Raw genomic sequence first — 15,933 nt, forward strand, 5'->3', positions numbered from 1 at the left:
CTTTACAACTGCATGTGAATCTACAGTTATCTCAAAATAGAAAGTTTAATTTGAAAGAGGTTATTATGTTAAATGAAATAAGCCATGCAGAGAAAGACAAATACTATATGATTTCACTTACATGTGGAATCTAAAAAAAAAAAGAACAAAACAGAGATAGATTCATAAATACAGAGAATAGACTGGTGGTTGCCATAGGGGAGTAGTGGGGATGGGTGAAACAGGTGAAGGGGATAATGAGGGATACCAACTTTTAATTGCAAAATAAATTAATAATGGGGATAAAAGTGTAGCATAGGGAATATAGTCAGTAACATTGTAATACCTTTGTATGATGACAGATGGTAATTCCTCTTATCGAGGTAAGCATTTAGTAATGTATATAATTGTCAAATCACTATGTTGTACACCTGCAACCAATATAATATTGTATATCAACTATAATTTTAAAAAGACAACTTTAAAAATAGGAGAAACAAAGGTGCTTTCAGACATATAAAAGCTGAAAGAATTCATCAGCAGCAGACCTGCTGTACAAGAAATGTTAAAGGGTATATTTCAGGCAGAAGGCAAATGATACCAGATCTACACAAAGGAATGAAGAACACAGGAAGTGGTGACTACATACATAACTATGCAAGATTTTGGATTTAAATGTGTTTAAAATATTATTTGAATCTCTTTAAAAGATAATCACCTGTTTAAACAAAAAAAGTAAGAATGTATTATGAGGTTTATAACATATATAAAAATATAATGCATGAAAACAATAGCATAAATCTCAGGAGAGGAATGGAAGTATACTCTTGTAAGGTTCCCATATTATATATGAAGTGGTATATTGTCACTGGAAGGTAGACTGGTAATTAAATGTTTACTATAAAGCCTAAGGCAGCCACTAAAATAACAAAAAAGTTATAGTTCTGTAAGTGTACAAGGGAGATAGCATGGAGCCATCATAAAAATAATCCAAAAGATGGCAGAAAAAAAGAGAAAAAGGAAGAAAGAACAAAAAAAGAGACTAATGGAAAAGGAATAGCAAGGTGATAGACTAGAACCTAACCATATTAATAATCACATTGAACATAAATGGTCTAAACAACCAAATTGAAAGGCACGAATTGTCAGACTGGATAAAAAGACAAGACACTATTATATGCTGCTTACAAGAAATACACTTTAAGTATAAAACCGAAATAGGTTAAAAGTAAAGGAATGAGAATAGATACACTGTGCTAACATTAGTGCAAAGAAAGCTGGAGTGGCTAAATAATATCACCCAATGTAGACTTCAGAGCAAAGAATATACCACAGAAAAGGTCATTTCACAATGATAAAGCAGTCAATTGATCAAGAAAACATACCAATCTTAAATATTTATGCATCTAATAGCAAAGTGCCAAAATACATGAAGTAAAAACTGATAGAACTGCAAGAAAAGAGATTTCAATATCTCCATTTCAAAAGATGTTAGAATAGGTAGGCAGAAAATCAACAGGGATATACTTGTCATGAACAATACTGTATGAATCTGCTCAGGCTGCCATAACAAAATACCATAGACTGGGTGGTATAAGCAACAGATATTTATTCCTCACAGTTCTGGAGTCTGCAAGTTGAAGATCAAAGGGTTGGCAGGTTTGTTTTCTCCTGAGGCCTCTCTCCTTGTGTGCATGCTGGTAAACAATTCCTCTTATAAGGACACCAATCCTATTGGATTAGGGCCCTACCCTTATGACTTCATTGAATTTAATTATCTCTTTAAATGCCCTATCTACAAATATAGTCATATTGGGGGATTAGGAGTTCAACATGTGAATTTGGGGGGAGTACAGTTCAGTTTGTAACAACACTACTAACCAACTTGATCTGATTGAACATTACAGAACAGTGCACCCAATAACAGAAGAATACATATTCTTCTCAAGTATACATGGAACACTTACCAATATAGAGCATATTTTGGGTCATAAAATAAGTCTCAGTAAATTCACAAGGATTAAAGTCATAGAAAGTATGTTCTCTGACCAAAATGAAATTGAGTTGGAATCCAATAACAGATGAATCCACTGTCATAGCTGGAGACCTCAATACTCTTCTCTGAGAAATGGACAGTTCCAGCAGACAAAAACCAGTAACAGAAAGATGCTTTGAAAATCTCCAAACATTTGGGAACTAAATAACATACTTCTAAATAACCCATGATCAAAGAAGAAATCAAGAGGAAATTTTTAAAAATCTTTAACAAATAAAAATGAAAATATATCAGAATTTGTGGGATGCTGCTAAAGCAGTATTTGTGGGGGAACTACCTATATAATTAGGAAGGAAGAAAGGCCTCAAACTGATGACCTCAGCCTCCACATTAAGCAACTTAGAAAAGAGGAGCAAATTAAATCCAAAGTAAGCAGAAGGAAGGAATTAATAAAGATCAAAGGAGAATTCAATGAAACAGAAAACTGAAAAACAACAGAGAAAGTCAACAATACCAGAAGCTGGTTTTTTGAGATCAATCAAACTGATAATCCCCTAACCAGACTGATGAGGAAAAACAGGCACCACTTACCAAAATCAGGAATGCAAGAGGTCACATGACTATTGATTCTACAGATATTAAAAAGGATAATAAGGGAATATGTTGAACCACTTTGTGACAATTAATTTGACAACTTAGATGGGACAGGCAAATTCCTTCAAAGACACAAACTACCAAGGCTCACTTCAAAAGATAACCTGAGTAGCCCTGTATCTACTAAAGAAATTGAAATTGTAGTGAAACATGTTCCTACAGAGAAAAACTTCTGGCCCAGGTGATTTTACTGGTGAATCTACCAAATATGAAAAAGGAAATAATAACAACTCTACACAAACTCTTCCAAAAAATTACAATACCTCCCAACTCATCCTATGAGGTGAGCATTATCCTTATACCAGTATCAGACAAAGACATTACCAGAAAAGAAAAATACAGACCCATATCCCTCAGTAATATAGATGCAAAAATTCTAAACAAAACTTTGGCAAATCAAATTCTATACTATATTAAAATGGTAATACATTGTGACCAAGTGGGGTTTATCTCAGGAATGTAGAATTAGTTTAATGTTTGAAAATCAATTGATGAGATTCACCACTATAGCAACAATAGCAAACCAAAAAAAGAAAACTATATGATCATCTAAATAGATGCAGAAAAGTATTTCACAAAATCTGACACTCATTTTGATTAACACTCTCAGATAAATGGGGTAAAAGGGAACTTAATCAATCTTCTACAGGGTATCTGGGAAAAGGAAAGGGAAAGAAGGAAAGGAGCAGGCCTTCTCAAGGCCATAGCACTGGATGAGCTGGGTACCTGCAGGCCCCCAAGATTGTTAAAACATCTGTCAACACTGGGACTGAGCCTTCTGAAATGAAAACTGGACTTCATATTGGATTCTTTGGGGTGTTTAATCTCTTGTAATCCTACCAGCAACCTTGAAATTGGGTCATACAACAAATTCTGCCAAGGGACATAGATCTTTGCTTTGACACTTAAATAATATCAATGGTGAGATTAGCGATGGCAGCAATAGCTAATAATTACTGTGCAGTCACTGGGCACTGGACACTGTGTGAAGTTTGCTATAGATTAGTTCACTGAATCTTATAATAACCATATGACGGAAGTACTTTTAAAAAATATTAAAGATAGGAGATTCAAGATGTCAGCATGAGAGGTGAGAAAGAGAACTCCTCCCAAAAGCACAAATAGTACGAAAATATAGTTGATTAATACAACTAACCCTAAAACAGCAACAGGAAAGAAGGCTGCACCAGACTGCATGCAGACCTCACGAACAGAGCAGACCTCACAAAACAGGATAATATACCAAAGCCTTGATCCGGTGGGACTCAAGCCCTTCCCCAACCCCAGCTCACCGGCAGAAGGAAGAGAAATGGAGCAGGGAGGGGGTGGAAGCCTGGGACTACTGAACACCTAGCCCTGGAGGTCTGCTTTGCGAGCAGAAACCTACACTGTGTGGTGCTCTGGAGGGTGGGGAGCTGGGACAGGTGGAGTTCCTGAGAGACTGACATTTCAGCTGTTTGTGGAAGACGGGATCCACATCCGACCGCTCTGTGACAGAGGAAAGGCAGGCAGTCTGAGAGGCTTCCTAGCAGTGAGAGGGTGCTGAAGGGGCGGGGTTTGCATAGAGCTGCTGCATGGGAGAAGGGAGAGCTGGACAAGGTTGTCTGAGCACGCTCTGCCCAGCAGGTTGGGAACTTTGAGGAGCTTCAGGCGCTCCATCCCCCGGGCTGGCTGCTCAGCTCTGATGCACCACACTGTGACATGCAGCCTGCTGAGCCTTCCTCCTGGCCTGACAGCACCAGCTCACAAACTGGCAGTCACTACAATGGCATCAGGCCAGCTGGAGGGAGACCCCACTTACAACAGCTAGAGACGTCAAGCACAGAGGCTTACATCTGTGTGCTTGGCCCACTGGCTCTGACACCAGAGACAGGCACCACAGATGGGAATCAAGAAACAACTCTTTCCTGCCCCCAGGCACCAGCGCCACTCCCCTACGACTCCCAACCTCACTCTAGGGGCTGAGCACCACACAGAAATATAAAATGTCAAAAGAACCTGGTTCAGAACAAAATCTCAGAAACTGCAGAAAAAGGGCCAAATGAAACGGAACTCACCAATCTTCCTGAAAGAGAGTTTAAAATAAAAATCATAAACATGCTTATGGAGGTACAGAAAAATATTCAAGAACTCAGGAATGAATTTAAGATGGAGATTCAATCACTGAGAAATTCCATATCTGAAATGAAACATACAATGGAGGGATATAAAAGCAGATTAGATTTAGTAGAAGAGACAGTAAATGGAATAGAAATTAGAGAAGAGGAATACAAAGAAGTTGAAGCACAGAGAGAAAAAATAATCTCTAAGAATAAAAAAATATTGAGAGAACTGTGTGAACAATCCGAACAGAACAATGTTCGCATTACAGGGGTACCAGAAGAACAAGAGAGAGAAAAATGGATAGAAAGTGTCATTGAGGAGGTAATTGCCAAAAACTTCCCTAATCTGGGGAAGCAGATAGTCTCTCAAGCCATGGAGCTACACAGAACTCCCAATACAAGGGACCCGAGGAAGACAACATCAAGACATACAATCATTAAAATGGCAAAGATCAAAGATAAGGACATACTTTTAAAAGCAGCTACAGAGAGAAAAAAGATCACATACAAAGGAAAATCCATCAGGCAATCATCAGATTTCTCAACAGAAACCTTACAGGCCACAAGGAAGTGGCATGATATATTTAATGCAATAAAGAACAAAGAATACTATACCTGGCAAGGTTATCATTTAAATTTGAAGGCGGGATTAAACAATTTTCAGATAAGCAAACACTGAGAGAATTTACCTCCCACAAACCACCTCCACAGCACATTTTTGAGGGACTCTATAGATGGAAGTATTCCTAAGTCTAAATAGATATCACCCAAGGGATAGACAAAGAGTACAGAATATGATTCATAACATACAAAGAATGGAGGAGGAAGAAAAAGAAAAAGGAAGAAAAAAAAAGAACCGTTAGGATATGTTTGTAATAGCATATGAGGTGACTTAATTCAGACTGTTAGATAGTAAAGGAATTACCCTTGAACCTTTGGTAACCACGAATCTAAAGCCTGCAATGGCAATAAGTACATACCTATTGATAATCACCCTTAATGTAAATGGTCTGAATCCTCCAATCAAAAGACATAGAGTCACTGAATGGATAAAAACACAAGACCCATATATATGCTGCTTACAAGAGACTCACTTTAAGCCCAAAGACATACACAGACTGAAAGTAAAGGGATGGAAAAAGATATTTCACACAACTAATAGGGAGAAAAAAGCAGGAGTTACAGTACTTGTATCAGACAAAATAGACTTCAAAACAAAGTCATAAGAGACAGTGAAGGACATTTATTATGATAAAGGGGGAAGTCCACCAAGAGGCTATAACTATTATAAATACCTATGTGCTGAATACAGGATCACCTACATATGTGAAGCAAATACTAACAGAATTAAAGGGGGAAATAGAATGCAATGCATTCATTTTAGGAGACTTCAACACACCACTCAGTCCAAAGGACAGATTGGGTACCTGCAGGCCCAGACAGAAAATAAGTAAAGAGGCAGAGGCACTGAACAATGTATTAGAACAGATGGACCTAACAGACATCTGCAGAACACTCCATCCAAAATCAACAGGATACACATTTTTCTCAAGTGCACATGGAACATTTTCAAGAATAGATCATATAATAGGCCACAAAAAGAACCTCAGTACATTCAAAAAGATTGAAATTGTACCAATCACCTTCTCAGATCACAAAGGTATGAAACTAGAAATAAATTACACAAAGAAAATGAAAAATCCCACAAACACATGGAGGCTTAATAACATGCTCCTAAATAATCAATGGATCTATGACCAAATAAAAACAGAGTTCAAGCAATACATGGAGACATATGAGAACAATAATTCAACACCACAAAATCCGTGGGACGCAGCAAAGGCCGTTCTAAGAGGGGAATATATTGCAATACAGGACTACCTCAGGAAAGAAGAACAACCCCAAATGAACAATCTAAACTCACAATTAATGAAACTAGAAAAGGAAGAACAAATGAGGCCCAAAGATAGTAGAAGGAGAGACACAATAAAGATTAAAGCATAAATAAACAAAATTAAGAATAAAACAATACAAAGCATCAATGAAAGCAGGAGCTAGTTCTTCAAGAAAATAAACAGAATAGATAAACCCCTAGCCAGAATTATCAAGAAAAAGAGAGTCTACACACAAACAGAATCAGAAATGAGAAAGGAAAAATCACTACAGACACCACAGAAATACAAAGAATTATGAGAGAATACTATGAAAAATTATATGGTAACATACTGGATAACCTAGAACAAATGGGCAACTTTCTAGAAAAACACAACCTTCCAAGGCTGAACCAGAAAGAAACAGAAAATCTGAACAGACCAATTACCAGCAAAGAAATTGAATTAGTAATCAAAAAACTAAGAACAAAACCCCTGGAACAGATGGTTTCACTGCTGAATTTTAGCAAACATTTAGTGAAGACCTAATATCCATCCTCCTTAAAGTTTTCCAAACAGTAGAAGAGGAGGGAATACTCCCAAACTCATTCTATGAGGCCAAAAAAAACTTTAATACCAAAACCAGGCAAAGACACCACAAAAAAAAAAAAAAGAAAATTACGGACCAATATCCCAGATGAAGATAGATGCAAAAATACTCAACAAAATATTAGGAAACTGAATTCAAAAATACATCAAAAAGATGATCCATCATGATCAAGTGGGATTCATCCCACGGATGCAAGGATGGCACAACATTTGAAAATCCTTCAACATCATCCACCACATCAACAAAAAGAAGGACAAAACCACACAATCATCTCCATAGATGCAGAAAAAGCATTTCACAAAGTTCAACATTCATTCATGATAAAAACTCTCAACAAAATGGGTATGGAGAGCAGGTACCTCAACATAATAAAAGTGATATATGATAAACCCACAGCGAACATCATACTGAACAATGAAAAGCTGAAAGCTTTTCCTCTGAGATCGGGAACAAGAAAGGGATGCCCACTCTCCCCACTGTTATTTAACATAGTACTGGAGGTCCTAGCCACAGCAATTAGACAAAACAAACAAATACAAGGAATCCAGATTGGTAAAGAAGAAGTTAAACTGTCACTATTTGCAGATGACATGATATTGTACATAAAAAACCCTGAAGACTCCACTCCAAAACTACTAGAACTGATATCGGAATACAGCAAAGTTGCAGGATACAAAATTAACACACAGAAATCTGTGGCTTTCCTATACATTAACAATGAACTAATAGAAAGAGAAATCACAAAAACAATTCCATTCAAAATTGCATCAAAAAGAATAAAATACTTAGGAATAAACCTTGCCAAGGAAGTGAAAGACCTATACCCTGAAAACTATAAGACACTCTTAAGAGAAATTAAAGAGGACACTAACAAATGGAAACTCATCCCATGCTCTTGGTTAGGAAGAATTAATATAATCAAAATGGACATCCTGCCCAAAGCAATATACAGATTCAATGCAATCCCTATCAAATTACCAACAACATTCATCAACGAACTAGAGCAAATAGTTCAAAAATTCATATGGAAACACCAAAGACCCCAAATAGCCAAAGCATACCTGAGAAGGAAGAATAAAGTGGGGGGGATCTTGCTCCCCAACTTCAAGCTCTACTACAAAGCCACAGTAATCAAGACGGTTTGGTACTGGCACAAGAACAGAGCCACAGACCAGTGGAACAGAATAGAGACCCCAGATATTAACCCAAACATATATGGTCAATTAATGTATGATAAAGGAGCCATGGACATACAATGGGGAAATGACAGTCTCTTCAACATATGGTGTTGGCAAAACTGGACAGCTACATGTAAGAGAATGAAACTGTATCATTGTCTAACCCCATACACAAAAGTAAATTCGAAATGGATCAAGGACCTGAATGTAAGTCATGAAACCATAAAACTCTTAGAAAAAAACATAGGCAAAAATCTCTTCGACATAAACATGAGTGACCTCTTCTTGAACATATCTCCCCGGGCAAGGGAAACAAAAGCGAAAATGAACACGTGGGACTATATCAAGCTGAAAAGGCTCTGTACAGCAAAGGACACTATCAATAAAACAAAAAGGTACCCTACAGTATGGGAGAATATATTCATAAATGACAGATCCAATAAAGGGTTGACATCCAAAATATATAAAGAGCTCACCTTAATAAACAAAAAGCAAATAATCCAATTAAAAAATGGGCAGATAATCTGAACAGACACTTCTCCATAAAAGAAATTCAGATGGCCAACAGACACATGAAAAGATGCTCCACATCACTTGTCATCAGAGAAATGCAAATTAAAACCACAATGAGATATCACCTCACACCAGTAAGGATCGCCACCATCCAAAAGACAAACAACAACAAATGTTGGTGAGGTTGCAGAGAAAGGGGAACCCTCGTACACTGCTGGTTGGAATGCAAATTAGTTCAACCATTGTGGAAAGCAGTATGGAGGTTCCTCTAAAAGCTCAAAATAGAAATACCATTTGACCCAGGAATTCCACTTCTAGGAATCTACCCTAAGAATGCAGGAGCCCAGTTTGAAATAGACAGATGCACCCCTATGTTTATCGCAGCACTATTTACAATAGCCAAGAAATGGAAGCAACCTAAGTGTCCATCAGTAGATGAATGGATAAAGAAGATGTGGTACATATACACAATGGAATATTATTCAGCCATAAGAAGAAAACAAATCCTACCATTTGCAATGACACGGATGGAGCTAGAGGGTATTATGCTCAGTGTAATAAGCCAGGCGGAGAAAGACAAGTACCAAATGATTTCACTCATATGTGGAGTATAAGAACAAAGGAAAACTGAAGGAACAAAACAGCAGCAGAATCACAGAACCCAAGAATGGACTAACAGTTACCAAAGGGAAAGGGACTTGTTAGGAGGGGTGGGAAGGGAGGAATAAGGGCATGGAAAAAGTAAGGGGGCCTTACGATTAGCATGTATAATGTGGGGGGGTCATAGGGAGGGATGTGCAACACAGAGAAGGCAAGTAGCGAGTCTACAGCATCTTACTACACTGATGGACAGTGACTGTAATGGGGTTTGTCGGGGGGTCTTGGTGAAGTGGGGTGTCTTGTAACCATAATGTTTTCATGTAATTGTAGATTAATGATAATAAAATGAATTTTAAAAACTTCTGTACAGCAAAGAACACCATCAACACAACAAAAAGGCATCCTACAGTATGGGAGAATATATTCATAAGTGACATATCCAATAAGGGGTTGACATCCAAAATATACAAAACGCTCATGCACCGCAACTAATAAAAAGCAAATAACCCAATTAAAAAATGGGCAGATAATCTGAACAGACACTTCTCCATAAAAGAAATTCAGATGGCCAAAATGCATATGAAAAGATGCTCCACATTGCTAATCATCAGAGAAATGCAAATTAAAACCACAATGAGATATCACCTCACACCAGTTAGGATGACCAACACCCAAAACACAAACAACAACAGATGTTGGCGAGCATGTGGAGAAAGGGGAACCCTCCTACACTGCTGGTGGGAATGTAAATTAGTTCAACCATTGTGGAAAGCAGTATGGAGGTTCCTCAAAAAACTCAAAATAGAAATACCATTTGACCCAGGAATTCCACTTCTAGGAATTTTCCCTAAGAATGCAGGAGCACTGTTTGAAAAAGACATATTCACCCCATGTTTATCGCAGTACTATTTATAATAGCCAAGATATGGAAGCAACCTAAGTGTCCATCAGTAGATGAATGGATAAAGAAGATGTGGCACATATGCACAATGGAATATTATTCAGCCATAAGTAGAAAACAAATCCTACCATTTGCAACAACATGGATAGAGCTAGAGTGCTTTATGCTCAGTGAAATAAGCCAGGCAGAGAAAGACAAGTACCAAATGATTTCACTCATCTGTGGATATAAGAACAAAGAAAAAAACGGAAGGAACAAAATGGCAGCAGACTCACAGAACCCAAGAATGGACTAACAGTTACCAAAGGGAAAGGGTCTGGGGAGGATGGGGGGAAGGGAGGGATAGGGGAAAAAAATGGGGGGCATTACTATTAGCAGATATAATGTAGGGGGGCCGCATGGGGAGGGTTGTACAACACAGAGAAGACAAGTAATGATTCTATAGCATCTTACTACACTGATGGACAGTGACTGTAATGGGGTATGTGTTGGGGACTTGATAATGGGGGGAGTCTGGTAACCATTATGTTGTTCATTAATGATAGCAAAATAATAAAAAAATATATGTCCATTTAAAAAAAGTATTAAAGATAATGAAACTGAGATGTGGAGAAGGGAAAACAACTTGTCCAAGGTCACACAGTTACATAGCAGGACATGGGGACACTCACACACTCTAACTAGACAAATGGTCAAGTCGTAAGGGATTCTGGGTAACTTCAGAATTGATTTTCTCATATTATATGATGGTATACACCACTTACAAGAGTGGCAGAAAAACTATGAGGAATTCTTTTATATATACAGAGGACTATGTATAATGTGTATTGCATCAAGAATGATATAGCAAAGATCACACATGGGACATTTATTCAGAAATGATGAAAATTTACTTGGAGTACATTTGTTTGAAATCTCATTTACAATGGTTTTTTAAGTTGATAGAAATTTATTGATAGAAATTTATTGAATATGTGTGATGTAAACCAGTAGATACTAAACTTTTTCACCTTTAATGGGCCTTTGGGTCTATATATATGTGCTTGGAATGATTATGTTAACCTTAAGAAAATTTTAGCAAATGCATTTCTGATCAAAACCAAAAGCAGACATTTCAGAATCACTTTCTTTTAGGAAACTGAATTTTTTGTTCATGTAATTAATTAATTAAAAATTTAAAAAACAACTGATCATATTGAATTGCAATCCCTTCTATGGGAGCTATCAAGGAAGGGTCAGAGGTGTGTATCACTGCCCATGGCATTTCAAAGGTAGCTACACTGCTCAGTTTGTATGTTTATATTGATCCCTTTGCTTAACTATTAAATATCTTCATATTTGAGTTCTGTTTTATTTCTAAGAAATAAGCATAGTCTCTAAAGGATTTCCTCATCAGAGTAAATCTTGAGTAAAAAAATTATAGGACTGTTATTTGGTCTATTTATCTTTTTTCCCCTACCTTTCCTGATAAATAATTGACCTTTTTTTTCTACTCAGCTAATCCTTAGGTTTGGAGCTTGAAAATATACAAACCTATAAATTGGTTTAATTTTTTCTGAAAACATGGAAGTACCATATATAGCATACAATAAACTTTCAGAAATTAATTTAAAGCAAAAGAACCCTGTGTCCTTGGTTTAACGGTGTATTTCCCATCAATTTCTATCATAAGGTTAGAACATTCTAATTGCTGCTCAATGCATCTTGTTAGGAAAGACTTTTTAATAAAGAAAATTAATGTTAAAAGTAATGTTTCAGTTCACTTGTAAGTTTTCCACACTTCTGACTCCAGGATTGTGTATTTTAAGTCTTTACCAGGAATATTCCAAAGTGGAATCTTCCATACTCTGCTTTAGATGTAACAATTATGTAAGATAAATTTTAGCCAAAATAAGCAGGTGAAGAGAGGCAACAAAGAGCCAGGTAGTTTATTTGAGTGCAACTCCTGGGTGATGTTCCGCGGACTGGATATTACAGGCCGGGGAAGTCGCACTCGGTCAGGGAGGTGGGGGCTTATAAGGGATTAGGAGGGGGAGGAGTGGGCAAGCTATCCTAGGGGGCGTGGAGAGGTATGATTGGCTATAGGTGACATAATAGACAACTAGAAACTTTTTTCCTTCCAAGAGGGAGGAGGCTGACATCCGGGTCTTAGTTGGCACATCAGAAGGATAGAATTCAGGAAAAGCTGTCCTCTTTCCATAAGGCATGGATCTTGGGGTCTGGTCTGTTCTCCCCCTATGGCATCTCTCTGTTCTGTTTGCAGGTCCTTGTTTTTCCTTCCTCCAGCCTAACAAATTACAGTTGAACTGCCACTAATTTTGAAGTAACATTAAAGCTGCTGCTTTAGCGAGTCTCAGTCCAGTACCACCTCCCATCAGCGAGAAAGCCCCAAACCCACTTCCTGTGTGGAGCTATTGGTCTGTCAGTGGCTCCTGGGAGTGATAAAGCCTATCAATGCCCAGTAGCATCCCAAAGCCCGCCTCCACTGCATTACCATTGGCTAATCTTAATGCCTGTCAGGGGTCTGGAGGGTAGAGTGGCTCCTCACAGACTGCTGCTGCGGTCTAGAGGAACCAATATTTGGGTTCCTTGAGTCCACCCTGTGGGGCGACAAGCTAAATCTCAGTCTGTCCTTCAGTGAAATGTGTATGCGGTCATGTCTTTCGAAATGGGTGGCAGAGAGGGAGGCAGTGTGACGGGGTCTAGAGTGGATCCAAGATTCCTTAAGGATGTGCTCCTGTCCTGCACCATTGTTCAGTTTGTCAAACTTGAATTTCTGGAGCTCTCACTCCTCTTTCCCTAGGGTTACAATTAACTGAAACCTCAGTTTGCTCAGCTGTAAAATGGGCTGCATTATAACAGAACGCGGCAAACACTTAAGAGTTTGTACAAAGATCAAGGACAAAGAAAGAGTTTTAAAGGCAGCTAGAGAGAAAAAGGTCACCTATAAAGTGAAACCCATCAGGCTAACATCAGACTTCTCGACAGAAACCCTACAGGCCAGAAGAGAATGGCATGATATATTTAATACAATGAAACAGAAGGGCCTTGAACCAAGGATACTGTATCCAGCACGACTATCATTCAAATATGACGGTGGGATTAAACAATTCCCAGACAAACAAAAGCTGAGGGAATTTGCTTCCCACAAACCACTTCTACAGAACATCTTACAGGGACTGCTCTAGATGGGAGCACTCCTAGAAAGAGCACAGCACAAAACACCCAACATATGAAGAATCGAGGAGGAGGAATAAGAAGGGAGAGAAGAAAAGAATCTCTAGACAGTGTATATAACAGTTCAATAAGCGAGCTAAGTTAGGCAGTAAGATACTAAAGAGGCTAACCTTGAACCTTTGGTAACCACAGATTTAAAGCCTGCAATGGCAATAAGTACATATCTTTCAATAGTCACCCTAAATGTTAATGGACTGAAAGCACCAATCAAAAGACATAGAGTAATAGAATGGATAAAAAAGCAAGATCCATCTATATGCTGCTTACAAGAAACTCACCTCAAACCCAAAGACATGTACAGACTAAAAGTCAAGGGATGGAAAAACATATTTCAAGCAAACAACAGCAAGAAGAAAGCAGGGGTTGCAGTACTAATATCAGACAAAATAGACTTCAAAACAAAGAAAGTAACAAGAGATAAAGAAGGACACTACATAATGATAAAGGGCTCAGTCCAAAAAGAGGATATAACCATTCTAAATATATATGCACCCAACACAGGAGCACCAGCATATGTGAAACAAATACTAACAGAACTAAAGGGGGAAATAGACTGCAATGCATTCATTCTAGGAGACTTCAACACAGCACTCACACCAAAGGATAGACCCACTGGGCAGAAAATAAGTAAGGACACGGAAGCACTGAACAACACAGTAGAGCAGATGGACCTAATAGACATCTATAGAGCTCTACATCCAAAAGCAACAGGATATACATTCTTCTCAAGTGCACATGGAACATTCTCCAGAATAGACCACATACTGGGCCACAAAAAGAGCCTCAGAAAATTCCAAAAGATTGAAATCCTACCAACCAACTTTTCAGACCACAAAGGCATAAAACTAGAAATAAACTGTACAAAGAAAGCAAAGAGGCTCACAAACACATGGAGGCTTAACAACATGCTCCTAAATAATCAATGGATCAATGACCAAATCAAAATGGAGATCCAGCAATATATGGAAACAAATGACAACAACAACACTAAGCCCCAACTTCTGTGCGACGCAGCAAAAGCAGTCTTAAGAGGAGGGTATATAGCAATCCAAGCATATTTAAAATGGAAGAACAATCCCAAATGAATGATCTAATGTCACAATTATCGAAATTGGAAAAAAAAGAACAAATGAGGCCTAAGGTCAGCAGAAGGAGGGACATAATAAAGATCAGAGAAGAAATAAATAAAATTGAGAAGAATAAAACAATAGCAAAAATCAATGAAACCAAAAGCTGGTTCTTCAAGAAAATAAACAAAATAGACAAGCCTCTAGCCAGAATTATTAAGAAGAAAAGAGAGTCAACACAAATCAATAGTATCAGAAACGAGAAAGGAAAAATCACGACAGATCCCACAGAAATACAAAGAATTATTAGAGAATACTATGAAAACCTATAAGCTAACAAGCTGGGAAACCTAGGAGAAATGGATAACTTCCTAGAAAAATACAACCTTCCACGACTGACCCAGAAAGAAACAGAAAATCTAAACAGACCAATTACCAGCAACGAAATTGAAGGGGTAATCAAAAAACTACCAAAGAACAAAACCCCCGGGCCAGAAGGATTTACCTCGGAATTTTATCAGACATACAGGGAAGACATAATACCAATTCTCCTTAGAGTTTTCCAAAAAATAGAGGAGGAGGGGATACTCCCAAACTCATTCTATGAAGCTAACATCACCCTAATATCAAAACCAGGCAAAGACCCCACCAAAAAAGAAAACTACAGACCAATATCCCTGATGAACGTAGATGCAAAAATACTCAACAAAATATTAGCAAACCGAATTCAAAAATACATCAAAAGGATCATACACCATGACCAAGTGGGATTCCTCCCAGGGATGCAAGGATGGTACAACATTCAAAAGTCCATCAACATCATCCACCACATCAACAAAAAGAAAGACAAAAACCACATGATAATCTCCATAGATGCTGAAAAGGCATTTGACAAAGTTCAACATCCATTCATGATAAAAACTCTCAGCAAAATGGGAATAGAGGGCAAGTACCTCAACATAATAAAGGCCATCTATGATAAACCCACAGCCAACATTATATTGAACAGCGAGAAGCTGAAAGCATTTCCTCTGAGATCGGGAACTAGACAGGGATGCCCACTCTCTCCACTGTTATTTAACATAGTACTGGAGGTCCTAGCCTCGGCAATCAGACAAAACAAAGAAATACAAGGAATCCAGATTGGTAAAGAAGAAGTTAAACTGTCACTATTTGCAGATGACATGATACTGTACATAAAAAACCCTAAAGACTCCACCCCAAA

This window comes from Manis pentadactyla, chromosome X (genome assembly GCF_030020395.1).
Source record: "Manis pentadactyla isolate mManPen7 chromosome X, mManPen7.hap1, whole genome shotgun sequence".
Lineage (NCBI taxonomy): Eukaryota > Metazoa > Chordata > Mammalia > Pholidota > Manidae > Manis > Manis pentadactyla.